At 36.7% G+C, this 18,132-nt stretch overlaps 1 protein-coding gene across 10 annotated transcripts in view; it reads right to left on the bottom strand.

Annotated features, from left to right (window-relative positions):
* LOC136838776 (cell adhesion molecule Dscam1-like) overlaps positions 1 to 18,132 on the bottom strand; it is a 470,432-nt gene that overhangs the window by 55,925 nt on the left and 396,375 nt on the right. The gene's annotated exons all lie outside the window — the stretch shown is intronic.

The raw sequence follows: 18,132 nt of genomic DNA, 5'->3' as shown, positions 1-18,132 counted from the left end.
ACTGCAAGTAGTAATACAACTCCTCAGATAACATTACAGCAATAAAAATACCAGCATTAATAACCAAGTTTGTATCAGTACAATAGTACTTAATACAGGAAATCATCAATGTAAAATCACTGATGTACACACGCCAAGAATGCTTTCCACAATATTATGAACAGAGTACGGAAAAAAGTTTTATTGTACGCAAAGCTTCTTAAATAATACTAATATTAAATTTGGGACATTACTGAAATAATAATAGGCATTACATAAACGACGACGGAGAGACAACCCCTCCCAATAACAATTAATTCATTATTTCAAAAAGAGGCTATATCGAATTGCAAATGCTTTTTCAAAAGTAAGAAAAAAACTTGTCAGTTCTTTAGCATTACGAGAAGTATCTAATAACCTTCTATTCCGAACAACGCTCAAATTTTTTGTTCATTCAAGGATAATCGGAGTTCACTTTGAATTATCGGGATTTATCCCGTAGGAAAAAAAAAAAAAGAGTTTTCTTTTCGACAATCTCTGAGGGTGGTTTGAGATCTTGAGAGAATGCGCTTTCATTTAAAATTCACTAAAGTTCAAATATTAATATCCTGCCTATGGATCACACGTGAAAAAAAAAACTTAAATTACCGCAATTTTGCGCACTGAATCTATCCAGATGTGTTCAAAAGAGAAACCTATCTAAAAGAAAATAAAGAGAAGAACTAAGATTTCCTCTCTAGAATTACCATTGTTATCTTTCTGTTACTTTTCTTTACGCATAATATTGTTACAAGCTTACAAGTTTACAAGTAAACGAAGGGGCGAAATAAAAAAAAAAGGGGGGGCAAAGAGGCGAAAAAGCATTTCATAGAAGCAACTGGGTCCTTTCAAGGCGGATAATAATACGGTGAAAGAAACACCGATTCCTCACTACTTTAGAACCCAATTTAGGACGGTGGGGGACGAACAGAAAGCTCCTGCCATGATCGAAGTTACTATGGCAACGGAGGAGCTTTTTGGAAAAGCTCCAGATATTATAAGTAGTCAAGTTGCAAAAGATAATTCGCCCCTCCCTCTCTAACCCTTTTTCTCCTACCATAATTTTTCCCTTTCCTCCTCCTCCTTCTTCTCCTCCTCCCCGCCTTCTCCTACCTATGGAACCCCTTGGCGTCCCCCACCCCCCGCCTTCCCACCGATACTTGAGGGGAAAAAAGAAACAAAAGTAAGGTGTGTTATCTTTCTTGTTTTATGAGAGCGGCAATCGTTAACCCTTGATATCTGTTCTGACTTTTTATTACGTGAGGCTGAATACACCCTTCTTCATTATGACCTGTTATCGCTGTTGCTGTTATGACAAAAAGTATGATTCAATAGATCCTTAAATCTCGGGGTCCTGAGTAAAGTTGAATATTCACAGTAGGAGGAGAGAGCTATTGAAGTATATACATGACTGCATTTTTTTCTTACGTTAAATAATAATTTACGCATGCAGTATTTAAGACTAACAAAATGGTTAAAGCAATCATCCGTGGAGAAATGTTCTCAGATTACGAAAAATCGAAGACAAATTAATGTTGCACAACGAGAAAGAAAAGAGGCAGAAATAGTACCTTCGGCAACTGTATATATTCACTAGTCACTGGAATACTCCAATAGACATCAAAATTACACAAAGTTTTCAATAACCCAGAATCTGCCATACCAAACTAATTACAGTCACCCGTCTGTTGTTTACTGTTCTTGACCTTGAAAGCACGTATTTGCCCATAACTATCATAAACACTCATAAGAATGATATTATGTCCTGACTTTATTTCTGACTGTCCATGGACAGATCGTTAAACCAACGTCCATCCTCTATACTCAAAAACTCCTGACCTAGTTTTGAAAAGGAGACTACTCTCATCGTTTATAATAACAGCACAAAGACAATTTTTTTCAATAATCCTCTTTATTTCATCCTATAATCAAACCAACAAATGATCCTTCATCCTGGAGTTCAATCAATATGGGTAGAAAAAAAAAAACTTATTCAAAACCCTTTCGGATTCCGAGCTTACGCGAACAACGAGGGACATAAACCCGTTAATTAGCGCGAAATGCATCGCATAAACATGCAAAAGAACTGCTTTCATATAATCAAGGGACATCATCATGTTCAAAATTAAGCTAATTAAGCCCAATCACAATTTTGTTGCACATTCAAACGTATAAAATACTTTTCATAAGCGATGAGGATGATGATGATGATGATGATGACGATGATAATGATATCGGTGGGCGAAACTCATGGAAGCAATTTGGGACAGGTATTGAAATGGTGATCAAAAGTGAGTGGGAGGTTTTCGAATTAGTGCTCTGCATTATCCTCAATCACGGTCCCTGTGTAGTATGGGGTGTAATGATGCGTATGCATGCACACATAATGCCACCATACGCATTTATCAATGATGCGTATGCATATACATATTGCCAAGTATCTCCTTACACACGTATGTGTTACGGCAACCTGTTTGCAGCTATCATCTCATCAATGATTTTCTGGGATGAGAGAGAGAGAGAGAGAGAGAGAGAAAGAGAGAGAGAGAGAGAGAGAGAGAGAGAGAGAGAGAGAGAGAGAGAGCTGCATCTGATGAGCTTTCAATAACGTCCAAATTGCTCACTTAACGATTTCAATTTCAACCAAATACTACAAATGAGGTGATCACTATAAACGAAATGGATTTTATGACTTTGAGAGCACAGCAATATTACAGACAAATTAGACTCCTACTGATAGTGAGTGAAGTTATTTAGACTCTTGTACTGGTGCTTTATTTCCATAATCATCACACCTTCATTACATCAACGATACATTAGCACTGTTGCGTATCCCCTCCATACTTACTTCTAGTTATAGTAATATTATTATTTATTATTATTATTATTAACAATGGTGAAAAAATCCACATTGATTTATGTGTAAATATATATTTAAAAATATACATACAACGAAAGCTTTCGAGAAACTGCTCGATTCTGTTTGATAAGAAGAATCGAGCAAGCTCTCGAAAGCTTTCGTTTTACACATATTTCTAAATATATCTTTACTTTTATATCAATGTGGATTTTTAAACCATTTTAAAGATTCATATAATAATAATAATAATAATAATAATAATAATAATAATAATAATAATAATAATTTTAACTATAATAATAGTCTGCACTCCTGCCACTCAAGACAGGCGCCGTCCTCCGTCAATCACATTGCGTTGTGATATTCGTCTTGAAAATGTCTCGGGACGTTTCCATCTGGAAAGTGACAACGACCTCCCTTTAAAAGATATATCTTCCAAAAGCACAGGAGGGCTCCTACCTTCATCGACCCCCACCAGGTATATAAGGCCAGGCCGCGCATTCTCTCTCTCTCCGCGTGCATACAATAACAAGCTAATATGAAAAGAAATTTTCTTTCAAGACAAACAAGAACTCGGGCGCACTCAATTCCACGAACCGCCTCGGCATCTCTAACGGTCCCTTTGTTCGCTACTTCCATTTGGTCACTACGAGAGGCTCTTGGGGGACGGTAATGAAGGTTCTAGGGTCAAGGCTTTGTTGCCGTTTTATAGAACATTTGCCTCACAAGTTGCTGCTGGGAAACATACGTGCAGAGAGAGAGAGAGAGAGAGAGAGAGAGAGAGAGAGAGAGAGAGAGAGAGAGAGAGAGAGAGAGAGAGTAATTTTATGCAGTTGAAATGCGTCGAATGATGATGAAAAAGAATAAAACAGCGCGTAACCCCACGAAGTAAAATGAAAACAGGAATAGTTACGACATAAATACAGGAAAACTTAGCAAATATATAACAAGAAATTTCCCAGAAAATTTATTAGCTTGCTGACTAGAACGAATACATATGAGTACAATACATAAAACCGAATGAGTCTACCATAAGAAGCCGCTCTAATAGGAATATATTAAGAATAAAAAAAAGTAGATGAAACAACAGACGACCTTCCGTTTCCCGCAGCCGAACAGACGGAAAATAGGGAACAAAAAGCCCAGTCCTTTTTAACCACTCATTAAAGAACACCAGGGCTCAACTTCTGTGATGAAGGGAATCACGGTGAAATACTAAAAGCATTCAGGTAACGAGAGAGAAAAACATCCTTAACGGATTTAAAACAAACGCTGCCTGCGTAACGAAATTAGGACAATAATGAGAAAATGATCGCGATTAGAATAAAGCATATGCAGTTCGTTTAAAAAGTGGTGATAGTGGAAAAAGTAGTACTTACTTATTAAAACTATTATTCAGATGAACCCTATTCATGTGGAACAAGCCCACAAGGGCCATTGACTTGAAATTCAAGCTTCCAAAGAACTTGGTATCAATTAGAAAGAAGTAAGAGGAGGTACTAAAGGGAAATACAGAAAGAAGAGATATCTCTTATTAAAAAAGTAAAACTAAATTAACAAATTATAAAGATAAAATGTAATTAAATTATTAAAATGCAGAGAGAATCGTATTAGGATAGTAATGCATTGCATCTTCGCTTGACATAAAAAAAAAAAAAAAACATCAATGAAAAACATCAGTCTACCTAGAATGATAAATATTCATAAACATCAAACATCGCAATGTATCCGAATGCGAGCGAAAAATCCATCAAAGTCTACAAAACCGTTTGATCTTCACCTGATTAGGCATAGGACCCTTAGAGATTCTCCTTCATTTATTCCTCCTGCAGCTCATCTATATCAGCCGGCCAATAGCGTCACGATGAAAAATATATTACCCTGAAATACATTTATCCTAAAAAAAAAAAAAAAAATCAGCCCCAACTTCCAGATCAAACACCTAAACATTTTTAACGCCAAGTTAAAAGTTTCTGGCGTGTTTTATTTACTGCTTCGAACATTTCACACTTTGCTAGAAAACTCAACACAATGTTTGGAAAAGTTTAAGTGCTTAAAAAGTTCTTGAAGCCGAAGTCGTCTATCTCTTGGGCTCTGTAGGGGAACTGACTGGATATTCAAAGACCGAAGACTAATAGAGAGAGAGAGAGAGAGAGAGAGAGAGAGAGAGAGAGAGAGAGAGAGAGAGAGAGAGAGAGAGAAGGCGTTCAAGGTAAGAGACAGCTGTAATCAAATGTTATTCTTTACTCTTGGTCTTATCACACGTCTTAGAGAGAGAGAGAGAGAGAGAGAGAGAGAGAGAGAGAGAGAGAGAGAGAGAGAGAGAGAGAGAGAGAAGGTATTCAAGGTAAGGAGAACAGTGTAACCAAATGTGATTATTTACTCTTGGTCTTACTGCGCCTGAGAGAGAGAGAGAGAGAGAGAGAGAGAGAGAGAGAGAGAGAGAGAGAGAGAGAGAGAGAGAGAGGTATGCAAGGTAAGGCGACAACTGTAACCACATGTGATTCTTTACTCTTGGTCTTATTGCGCCTCAGAGAGAGAGAGAGAGAGAGAGAGAGAGAGAGAGAGAGAGAGAGAGAGAGAGAGAGAGAGAGAGAGAGTTTCTAGCTTCTCCTTTATGCAAGGGGAAACACTGTAAATTTAATCATCAAAGTTTTCATAACCTACAGGAAGTAGCAATTCCGGGAGGAAAACACATATCACTAATTTTATATTTATATAATAAGTCAATAAAAAGATTCTCTTCACCCCTAATATATGGTCTGAATCTGACAGTAAACTTCTGCAGTGAAGAAATGTGCTTCCTGTAGGCATCATCAAATCACAAAGGATGTTACTTTCTCTCTCTCTCTCTCTCTCTCTCTCTCTTTGTGGAGGACGCATTTCACTAAGACTCATCATCAAATTTTCTCTAACCACCTTTCCTTCTTTGGTCTCACCGCACTCCTTTGTTATCCTTTCTCCATCCCACCTCCCCCCCTTCCCTTTCACCTTTTTCCACTCTCTCTCTCTCTCTCTCTCTCTCTCTCTCTCTCTCTCTCTCTCTCTCTCTTTCCATTCCCCTTCCTTTGTGAGCACTTACACGTGTCTGTGTGTTTGCTTGTTTATTTGTTTGTTTGTACGTTTCTGCCTTTCATGCTTGAGGATTCTCAGCCCCGTTTTGCCTCCCCCGTCCCATGTTTACATTTGATGTTTAATCGTGGCCACAGAACTACACAGACGCATGTATTTCTGAACATGTTTTCTTTTTAGGCCTCAGTGATTGTCATTTTTGTTCCCGTTGGAGAGAGAGAGAGAGAGAGAGAGAGAGAGAGAGAGAGAGAGAGAGAGAGAGAGAGAGTAGATGAAAGGGAGGGAAAAACCTGGACTTAGATATTGCCAGTGGGCCATTGCTATGCTGGTCAGTGTCCATTCAACCGGGTCCATGATCTGACAGCGAATATGCGGTCTTGTAAAAAGAGACTCTATGCTCCGATAAAGAAGAATAAAACCGTGGAAATCGTGTCTTTTCTCGGGGACTAAACTTTGTGCTTTGTCTTCTGTCAGCAGTGAATAAGGGTTAATGGTCTCTTTTAAAACTCAGCTTAACAAAAAATGAATCATTCTGCTAAGTACGTTCAAAGGAAAACAGGGAAATAAATCTTATTCTTAAACAAAAAATGTCATATGTCCTATATACTGAGCTACACTGCAGGAACAAATGTGTGTTCCCATATAAAACATTGTGACTCGTAATTAGAACCAAACCCGAAATATCTCTTATTATTATTAAACAAACTCTGAAAGAAGTTCGTTACTCATAATGGTTATTGTAAACATTTTCAACTAACCTCTTTATCTGCACATGTCGGAATTCAAACGATGAATATACACTTCACACAGAAATGTAAAATACAAATGAAGGACAAGATATAATTTTCTACTTCATTAGATAGCTAGCACGAATAAGGTTTGGGTCAAGGAATGCCTTCTATATCTTAAAAACGGCAGAGTGGCAGAAATTTAGAGGTGAATGACACAGCGTGTGTAGGGGGTTTAAACGCGATGCTGATGAGCCTTCTCGCAAGGTATGAGAGTAAAACCGCACGGGGTTTCATCAGAAGTCCAGCAACTACGAAAGCCAATGTCGCAGTGACCGTTGTGTTGATTTTACTATCTCTCTCTCTCTCTCTCTCTCTCTCTCTCTCTCTCTCTCTATATATATATATATATATATATATATACACATTATATACATATACATACATACATACATACATACATACATACATACATACATGTATATATGTATTTGTGTATATATATATATATATATATATATATATATATATATATATATATAATGCGTATATGTGTTTGTACGTGTGTAAATGCACAAGCATAAATCACACACATATTTAATCTACAAAAATGTATTAAGAAAACACCGTTAAACACCGAAAAACGGAGATTGGAGATTCTCGAGAAACCGTTAGGGCTCATAATATGGAAGGTGAGGGAAAAGTCAAACTGAACATTTCCCGATTGAGAGAGATAATTGTCTAAACGCATAAGCGGGCACACTAAGGCATCATTAACGTCTGACTATCTGGCCACACAAGAGAGAGAGAGAGAGAGAGAGAGAGAGAGAGAGAGAGAGAGAGAGAGAGAGAGGCAGTTTCTGTAAAGGCTGCCTTATTCGTAATGGCTGTACTTCGTGCAGTTTCCATACCATTAAAGCCACCACAGATTTTTCCCTGGTGTTAATTACCAACTTATTTGTAGGGTCCCAGGAAACCCATGAAAGAAGACTTTAACTATGAAATTATTTGGTTTATTCCCTCTTTATAAATGCCCTTGGTTATTGTGACGCCTGTTTACTGGTTGAATCACTTCGTTTAAGCTTACGAAGAGTTTATTACAAATACAGACGACTCTGAAACAAATAAAACCCGGCAAACGCAGATGATAAGAAAGAGTCACACTGGAGTTGCTAGAGATCACCATTTAGATGTGTAAAAATCCAAAATTGAAACCGAAGAGATCATCAACATTTAGAGATATAAAAACCCAAAATTAAAACTGAAGAGATCATCAACATTTAGAGATGTAAAAATCCAAAATTAAAACTGAAGAGATTATCAACATTTAGAGATGTAAAAAAAACTGAAGAGATCATCAACATTTAGAGATGTAAAAATCCAAAATTAAAACTGAAGAGATCATCAACATTTAGAGATGTAAAAATCCAAAATTAAAACTGAAGAGATCATCAACATTTAGAGATGTAAAAATCCAAAATTAAAACTGAAGAGATCATCAACATTTAGAGATGTAAAAATCCAAAATTAAAACCGAAGAGATCATCAACATTTAGAGATATAAAAACCCAAAATTAAATCTGAAGAGATCATCAGCACTTAGAGATATAAAAATCCAAAATTAAAACTGAAGAGATCAGCACCTGCTGATCTCACCCTTGCAACTACTTCACTGTCGAGTTCTTATGAAAGAGCCTCTTGCATATGCAAACATTCGGCAGAACTACAAATTCAGAAGTGGCCAAGTGAATTCCAAGCATCCGAAGCATCGAAAAAGTCACACATAACGGCCAACCGTTAAAGCATTAAACGTTACAACAACCGTAAAAATTAACGGGCGGATAGAAACGAAAAAAACCCAAAGAAAAAAAAAAGAAAGTTTTCTGGGAGAAAACAAGAAAATCTCGACAGATATTATGATGGATGAAACCGAAAGTTTTGCGAGCGAAAAATACTAAGCCGAACACATGTAAGTTTGGAGCATTATGCAGGTCCACTGCGAACAAGGGCTCTCAGGGACACGGACGAAACTATTTCTTAACTTCTCGGCATAATATGAAATATAACAGTATATGATAATCAAATGATAATCATGGGCATGCTTACAAATTCACAAATGTACACATGAAAATATACAGCTCTATATATATATATATATATATATATATATATATATATATATATATATATATATATATATATATATATATATATATATATATATATATATATATATATATATAATGTATGTATGTATATATTTTGTTTATATTTTTTCAGTAATGTAGGCTTTCCGATACATTTATGTTACAGTTTGCATCGTAGTTGTGGAAAATGGGCCATGGATTGGTATGGGAAAATATAGTTGCGTAATTGTTTAATTTTTTTCAAGGCTGACTGACGCTTGTACTGTTTGAACATCAACTCACATTTCCATCTCATAAAAAGGAGAAGTAGGAAGAGGAAGAATGAAAAGGAAATGGAACTTAGTAATATATCATCTCAGCATATTAAAGTTTCTTCAATAAAGGCTAGAGAGAGAGAGAGAGAGGATGAAAAGAAAATGGAACTTTGTTATGTATCATCTCAGCATATTAAAGTTACTTCAATAAAGGCTTGAAATGAGAGAGAGAGAGAGAGAGAGAGAGAGAGAGAGAGAGAGAGAGAGAGAGAGAGAGAGAGAGAGAGACTGCAAATACAAAGGGCTATAAAACTTGGCCAATGGCTTAGAGTCAAATCTCAAAAAATCACGGAATATGAGAATGCAACCACGGCTGAGGGCTGCCATATAAGAGAGAGAGAGAGAGAGAGAGAGAGAGAGAGAGAGAGAGAGAGAGAGAGAGAGAGAGAGAGAGAGAGTTGGGCGAATGAGGGCGCCAAGACACATTAGGATAAGGTAATGAGGGAGGGACTATCAGACTAGGGGAAAAGGTTGGGCGAGAAAGGCGGATCTCTTGCTTGAATTAATCCTCATTTCTTAGGAAAAAGTCCCGAGATTTCCTGTTGAGAAAGCTAATGCCAGTCTTCAGAGAGAGAGAGAGAGAGAGAGAGAGAGAGAGGGGGAGGCGATCCAGTGTTTGTGAGTCTATTTTACCTAAAAGAATAATTAGATATTTTCAATAGCAGTTTTAATGATCTGAAGGCTTGAGCTTCTAGCTTCTACTGATTAACGCCTCTCAAAATAATGTAAGACAACAAAACTGTAAGACTTGATATTTTATAAAACTGATCTTAAAATCACAGCACGTGTCTTTTTTATTAGTATAAATGATGATGGTATTATTAAAAACATACTCATAAATATCCATAAATTCGTCAACCGAACTGTAATATAGCAAGTAAAAAAATGCGTACATCGTATAATCAAGGCCACTGAAAATAGATCTATCTTTCGGTGGTCTCGATATAATGCTGTATAAGCCGCGGCCCATGAAACTTTAACCACGAGCTGGTGGTGGCCTGTACATCGTTGCCAGATGCACGATTATGGCTTACTTTAATCTTAAATAAAACAAAAACTGCTGAGGCTAGAGGGCTGCAATTTGGTATGTTTGATGATTGGAGGGTGCATGATCAAGATACCAATTTGCAGTCCTCTAGCCTCAGTAGTTTTTAAGATCTGAGGGCGGCCAGAAAATAAAATGCGGACGGACATACAAAGCCAGGACAATAGTTTTCTTTTTAAAAACTAAAAACACACTCAGGAAAATGGCTTGAAGTAGAAAGTTCTACGTCACACTATATCACGGGATATAAGCGTGAAAACGGTGGCTTTCATTCCTTGCTGTGCGCAAAGCGACGCTCAGCTACATCTACCAAAACAACAACAGTGCATTTACCAATTAACAAATACCGGAGAGGAGAATTAGACTCAAATGACCTCTACAGTGACAGCGCGAAACGCTCTGAAAATCACTTTTCCACCCGGCAAATGGAAGCGAAGGGAAACACGAACGAAAAATATATAAATCGAATTAAACGGGATTTCAAGTGGACGGAAAAATAAGCGGCGGGGAATTTCACGTAGCAGAAAGGTTAATTCAGTTTTCCAAAGGTGTCATGCGGCGCAACAATAGGGCGCCGAGAGCCCTTCAATAGCGGTGCTGGTGCATTCTGCGGTGGGGGTGGTGGTGGTGGTGGTGGAGCCCCTCCTGGCATTTCGATATTCGATATGCACTCATTCCCAGGTCTTCGTTATAATATAAGGTTAATAGGTAAATAATAATAATAATAATAATAATAATAATAATAATAATAATAATAATAAAATAATAATAAACAATGCTATTCCCAGTGCGAATATACTGTAAATACCTGTTTTCTTCTATGATATACGAGTATATATAAATATATATATACACACACACACACACATATATATATATATATATATATATATATATATATATATATATATATATATATATATATATATATATATATATATATATATATATATATATATATATATATATATATATATATATATGCACGAGTTTGTGTGAGAGAGAGAGAGAGAGAGAGAGAGAGAGAGAGAGAGAGAGAGAATTTGCCGTTCCAAAGGGCCAATACAAGTATACGTTGCTCATTAACAAACCTAGGAATTATTAAATAAAAGGCTATCATACTATACACAGCAAAAAATAAATGTTTGCACAACAGCATCGAAAGGGTACTGAGATCCTGCAGCTTTGCTGCTTCGCTCAAATGATAACGCACAATGGTTGCACATTAATAACTAACAGCCACCTAGCAAATGATGAAAGCCTCTTCAACAGACAAACACAGACAGACGAACCGATGGCCGAACGACTGACCCGTTCCCCACAGAGAAAGGAAGGGTATCCGAGGGAAAAGCTAAGAGAGAGAGAGAGAGAGAGAGAGAGAGAGAGAGAGAGAGAGAGAGAGAGAGAGGCTTGTTTGTTAAGCATTTTCTACGCTTAATGAATATGCTGGTTCTGGCGTAGCAATTTCTCAATTTCCCTGTTTACTCTCCGCAACCACAACTAATGGTATATCAACAGCAGCCTTTGGTATGATCAAATGCGAGACATGACTTAGAAGGGATAAGAATCTGATGAGTCAAATGAACACCGGAGAGAGAGAGAGAGAGAGAGAGAGAGAGAGAGAGAGAGAGAGAGAGAGAGAGAGAGATGTTCAAGTTTAAAGTAAGTTCATAAACAAAAAGACGAATTTCAACTATCATTTACGATACGTTGTTAACATTTAAGTTTAATCCCAAATAAACATATGCAGATACACGCGCACACGCACGAGCACACGCGCACACACAAACATACATATATATTATATATACATATATATAAATATACATATATATATATATATATATATATATATATATATATATATATATATATATATATGATAATGTAGAGAAATTATGTAACTTTCACCGTCACATAATTAGTAATTCCAGAATGAAAATCTAACGCACTTAGAAAAAAAAAATGGAAGAAAATCACACCAACTCAAACAAGATTTGTAACTTCGCGGTAAAGTATGACCCCACAGCGTTTCACAAAACAAGAAAACAACATTACAATTTCAGACACCAGTCTCTTCATTTCATGCGTGTCCGGGATTGGAATGTGACGTCGTGAGCTTTAAGATGAAAACTGTATCGTGACGCAGTACGTTCTCCCTGTACCTCCTTTCAAGTAAAACATTAATTCATCAAAGACTGCATCAAAGCCCGGTCTCTTTACTCCAAGGACCACTGCATATCAAGCCGACTACGTCAAAAGACTTTGGTAGACAGACAAGAGAGGGAATGTGGGGGTTCCTTAGCTATGTGTTTCTTAATTAAACGGCCTGGATTTCGTGTATTCTTATTATCAACGTGCTTTCGGCAGTCACTCCATGTGTTACTTTCAAAAAATAAAAATGGGAAATAAAATAAGCGATATATATAGCACAATACTGTCACGCATTATGAAAGAAGAAATGTTTTCAAAAAGGGTTTAATCATCGAAAGTATCGGATGGCTTTCTATTAAGAGTTTTAAAGATGGATTGGTAGAAATGGTGGAACGAAAATTTATAAATATTCAAAATATCACAGGAGAATATTGCAACTGATGCAGGTGTATGAAACGGCTTAGAAATTGATGTAAGACTCTTGTGCAGGGGTTTGGAATGTTTCTTCAATTAAAGGCATGTAAATATATATATATATATATATATATATATATATATATATATATATATATATATATATATATATATATATATGTATACATACATAAATAACCACATATATACATTATGTATATATATATATATATATATATACATATATATACATTCAACCCTTTTACACTCTCTGATCTCAAAAAAGTTTTTTTTGAGATGAGGTTGCTGGTCCCATACCCTACTCCACACCGACTGCAATCCCTCACAGTTAACTAGCTACTGGGAGCACTATTCACGGATGTCAATAGAGAGACCAGGGATTTTAGCATACTGCATCTAAAGCGTTCCTGCTTGGATAAACGCAGGAACACGAGTACTTAAATATTTATGCACATATATATATATATATATATATATATATATATATATATATATATATATATATATATATAATTAATTACATAAACAGAATTGTATAAGAATAAAAGTGACATTAACTCTTTATGAAACTCGGTTCTTCAACTGCCTTCTTAATCTATCACTTCAATCCCTTTTGCAGAGTTCCAACTTGTAGAAGGAGCCAGGGATTACGTGCTTTAACTTCACTCGTGCGTTTTAATAAATATTATGCACATTACATTTTTCTGGCAGTTGGAAAGATGTTCTTTTAATGAATATGCGCATTACATTTTTCCGGCAGTTGGAAAGATCTTCTTGAAATGGGTAACAGAAAGATGGAACGATTAAGGAATTCGCTGAGCAATTCACCAAGTATAAATTCAAGAGGTGAGAGCCATTTTTATTACAAACACAAAATTCTTCTTATACTTCACACACAGATCTGTATGAAAGGAGAAATACTGAAATTACCATCTATGGTAATGAGTAAACAGAGCGCATAAAAGGAGCGCGTGAACTCATAAACTAAGCTTGTTTGCCGGCGCTGAAAATAAAAATAAAGTTGAAGGAAAAAATAAGGTTTCCATTTTAATTTCATGAGGCGTGAACGAAACAAAAAGAGAAAGTGAGAAAATAGTCGCGGAAGGAGGAAGGGGCGGGCGAGGCTCCTCGGAGGGTTGGGTAGGGGTTTGGGAGGTAGACAGGGGGCAAATTTTAAGGGCGCGAAGGCGGGCGTCAAGACGAGGCTGGGACATAAAGGGACGGATATATTAAAATGAGGGAACTCCTCCCTGCTATGTAGGACACAGCATACCTCGACGCGTAGGGGTAATATCATCGCCAACATATGCTAAGAGAAGTCCACGTCCAGTGCTGTTCTTTGATGAGAGAGAGAGGAGAGAGAGAAAAAAGTATACCTCAGTTTAATCAGACCACTGAGCTGATTAACATCTCTCCTAGGGCTGGCCCGAAGGATTAGATTTATTTTACGTGGCTAAGGACCAATTGGTTACCTAGCAACGGGACCTACAGCTTATTGTGGAATCCGAACCACATTATGACGAGAAATGAATTTCTATCACCAGAAATAAATTCCTCATATTCTTCATTGGCCGGTCGGAGATCCGAACTCGCGGCCAGCAGAGTGCTAGCTGAGAACGGAACCCACCCTCCCAACGAGGAACTATAATGAGAGAGAGAGAGAGAGAGAGAGAGAGAGAGAGAGAGAGAGAGAGAGAGAGAGAGAGTAACATATGAAGTCTAATTACTTTTGATTAAGAAAGTACAATTGTTTAAATGTTGGTAAAGTTATCAAAGAAAAAGCGGCAGCATCACGCAGAAAAAAAAATCGCCTTAATATAAAAAGCAATTAAAATACTAAATGGAAGATATATCCGTAAAAAAACTTACTTATGAAAATAAGGAAGACTAAAGAACAAATTACCCTGAGAGTAGATGAAGAGATTAAGGAAATTACATAAAATTGGATGAGGGCAAATGAAGATGAGAAGAGAGAAGAATAATTCAGTGATGACTTTAATCAGAGGTAATGGGATGGGAAGAGCAGAGGAAAAAGTAAGTCTCGTAACTTTAATTGAAAAAAGGTGGCGATGACCTTACCTATATAATGATAGACACCAATTCAATATCACATAGCAGCTACTAATAGACAATTACCTAAATGTTACCAATGCAAATATTTGATTATATGAAAATGAAATTTTCCGTTTTAATGAAAATGTCCTGCAAGTCTCCATATTATAGTGTGCACCGTATTTAATAGATAATGATCTAATTACCACCGTATTCAATAGGTAATGATATAATTATCACAGTTCAAATAGATAATTATCTAATTATCACAGTACTAATAGATAATTATCTAAATGTTATCCATGAATGTATTCGATTACATGGATATATAATTTTCCGTTTTAATGTAATTTCCTACAAACCTTCAAACTGTAGACTGTACGGTATGCATGAAACCACAATTCGAAAATCTGAAATAATCATTGGCGTCACAGGATATTTTGCTGATGAGGGGGCGAGACTGTGGGGGGAAACAGTTAGGAAAACGTAAAAGACCGCCAACGTTGAGGAGAAGGAAACACCAACGCGGGTAAAACATCTGAAGTAGAAAACGCGCAAACATAATAGGTGCCGATCTTCCAAAAAAGAAAAGGAAGCCGCTGTTGCTGTGAAATGAAAAAAAAAAAAATTGCTGTGGAAGCGTTAAAAAAAACCCGCTGATGTATCCAGGCAGAAAGCACGAGAGGGAAGAAAGACAATCGTAGGGTACAGTCAGAGACACGGGGATGCTGAGAAGGAGGTAACCGAGGTAGAAGATCGCCGAAGAGCTGGTGCGGAAGAGGCTGTTGGTGTAGAAAACGCGAAAACTGTTGACGCGGAAGGAGATGTAACGGCGGCAATGGCTCTTAAGCAGTGTTGAAAGTTTCTTCTTCTAACTTTGGCTCTCGCGTCGTTGGAAACACAACACAAAGAAATACAAGGAAACGGAATATGATTCCCGTTGTTATGCCATCCCAACTTTCGCTGGAAAGTACAATAACCCAGACGTTTTATATAACAAAAAACTTGGAAAAACGCTTTAGAATGAACACTTAATGCCACAGAACCTGATTCATAAGCTCCAAATAAAATGAAAGTGAGATACCACACAGCGAGAACAAAAAAAAAAAAAAGGAACAAAAGCGGTGCAAGACATAAACACAATTAACTCTATGGCTAACGCAATAAAAATCTAAAAAAAAAAAAACCGTTATGTAGCCGCAACCCACTCACACTAGAGAGAAAAAGTTACAAATAGCGCCAGCGTTTCAAATGGCTTTAAAACAGCATATACCTCGACACTTATTGCTCACATATGTGCTGAACAAAGGGGGAGCAAAAAAAAAAAAAAAAAAGTACAAAATTTTTCTCCTGGAGGCTGGTGAAAAATGGTAACGTCCCGATAAACCTATTGGAAGGAGCATAATTGCATGTCACAGTTTAAAACGGATCCTATATCACCTAATATGCTCACTCGGGGGGAAAGCTAATGTGCAGGTAGGTGGCGTCCTTATACCAATGGCTCCCTCCAGAGATCATATTTATATCCCACGGGATATTAATATATATATATATATATATATATATATATATATATATATATATATATATATATATATATATATAATGTACACTTACATTTGAGTGGTGAACTGCACAACAAGAGTGAGTGATGTGAAAAAACTGCCCATCTAAGAATATTATTTTCCAATATATTAATAAACCAATTACAAACGTTGGGACCACTTGATCTGTCTTGCAATAAAATAGAAATTCAGGTTCATATTGTGGGTAATCCAATTGCTCAGAGTTCATAAACTAATTCTGAAATTTTTTACTACATTCAAGTCGATTCCGATATGCCATCTTTTTGAATAAAAGAGCACGAGTCATAAAAAATCAGAAATACCTCACAATCTTTTCCAACATTCAAATGGCTTACTGTACTTTCATATTCAGTGAATGGGAAGTAGAAGATCTATCTATCGTAAGACAACTCTCTAGAGACAAAAAGGAAAACAACGTATGGATTGGAATTGAAACATTAAGGGACAGATCGAAAATTAAAGCAACAGAGAGTGAAAATCGAAAATCAAAAGCAAATATCGAATAAAATTCCTGACCAAATGATGAAAAAAACCTTTCCAAAATAAGAATGAGATTAAACTGACATTCTTAAAACCGATAACAACCTTTCTGAAACAAGGATGAGATTAATTTGGGGTTCTTAAAACCGATAATAACCTTTCCAAAATTAGGATGAGATTAAACTTACATTTTAAAACCGACAATAACCTTTCCAGAATAAGGAAGAGATTAAATTACATTTTTAAAACCGACAATACCCTTTCCAGAATAAGGAAGAGATCAAACTCACATTCTTAAAACCGATGGTAACATTCCAAAATGAAAGATGAGACCAAACATACATTCTTAAAACCGATCTGAATTTCTACTGATGGCGACGGCAGTAACTGCAGTAATAACTCACACACACGAAAAACAAACAAAGTTTTGGAAAAAAAAAAAAGCCCAGCAGTAATAAATGGGGGGAGAATCGCAGCCTCGGGGACGAGACCACAGACAAATGGCAGAAATAAGAATAAAGAGGACACATATATCATAGGAAACCTGCCACGATAAAAATAAAGGAAACGTTTTAAAAAAAAGGAGGTGTAATATGTTGTACGCGGCTGTCGTATAGAATAAAGTACTAAGGGAAAAGCGAGGGAGACTGACAGATACGTCAAACCACACGGTGAGTGGCTGTGAAGGGTGAGTTATTTCAAAGGGAAATAATAAACTTTAATCTGGGGAGGAAGCGAGGAGAGAGAGAGAGAGAGAGAGAGAGAGAGAGAGAGAGAGAGAGAGAGAGAGAGAGAAAAGGGGCGCACAAACAGAAAAAGTAAAAAAAAAAAATCATGAAGTAACGCTTTTGAGTAAAGAAAATAGAAAAGGAAGGAAAATGTGAACACTCATCCAATGAACAAGGAGGAAGACGAAGGCAGGAGAGAGAGAGAGAGAGAGAGAGAGAGAGAGAGAGAGAGAGAGAGAGAGAGAGAGAGAGAGAGAGAGAACAATAATAATGATGACGATGAAAACGATGAATATTACCTTCAGGAGCTATGCAAAGAAAAAGGATAACTGCCAAGAAGATTAAAATCAGTAGCTGGGATAAAAGTGGGCGAAATTTTAAGGCATCAGTAAAGGGGAAGAAAGAGGGTGGCCGTGAATACAATATGCAAAGAAATGAAAGCCAGAAATTTATGGACAATAAAAGTAGCGAGAAGAGAAAACCTGCAAGAATGATGTAAGCTGGAAAATTAAA

Source organism: Macrobrachium rosenbergii, chromosome 5 (assembly GCF_040412425.1).
Source record: "Macrobrachium rosenbergii isolate ZJJX-2024 chromosome 5, ASM4041242v1, whole genome shotgun sequence".
NCBI lineage: Eukaryota > Metazoa > Arthropoda > Malacostraca > Decapoda > Palaemonidae > Macrobrachium > Macrobrachium rosenbergii.
Note: the sequence above shows the minus strand (reverse complement) of the source record. Positions and strands in the feature narration are given on the sequence as shown.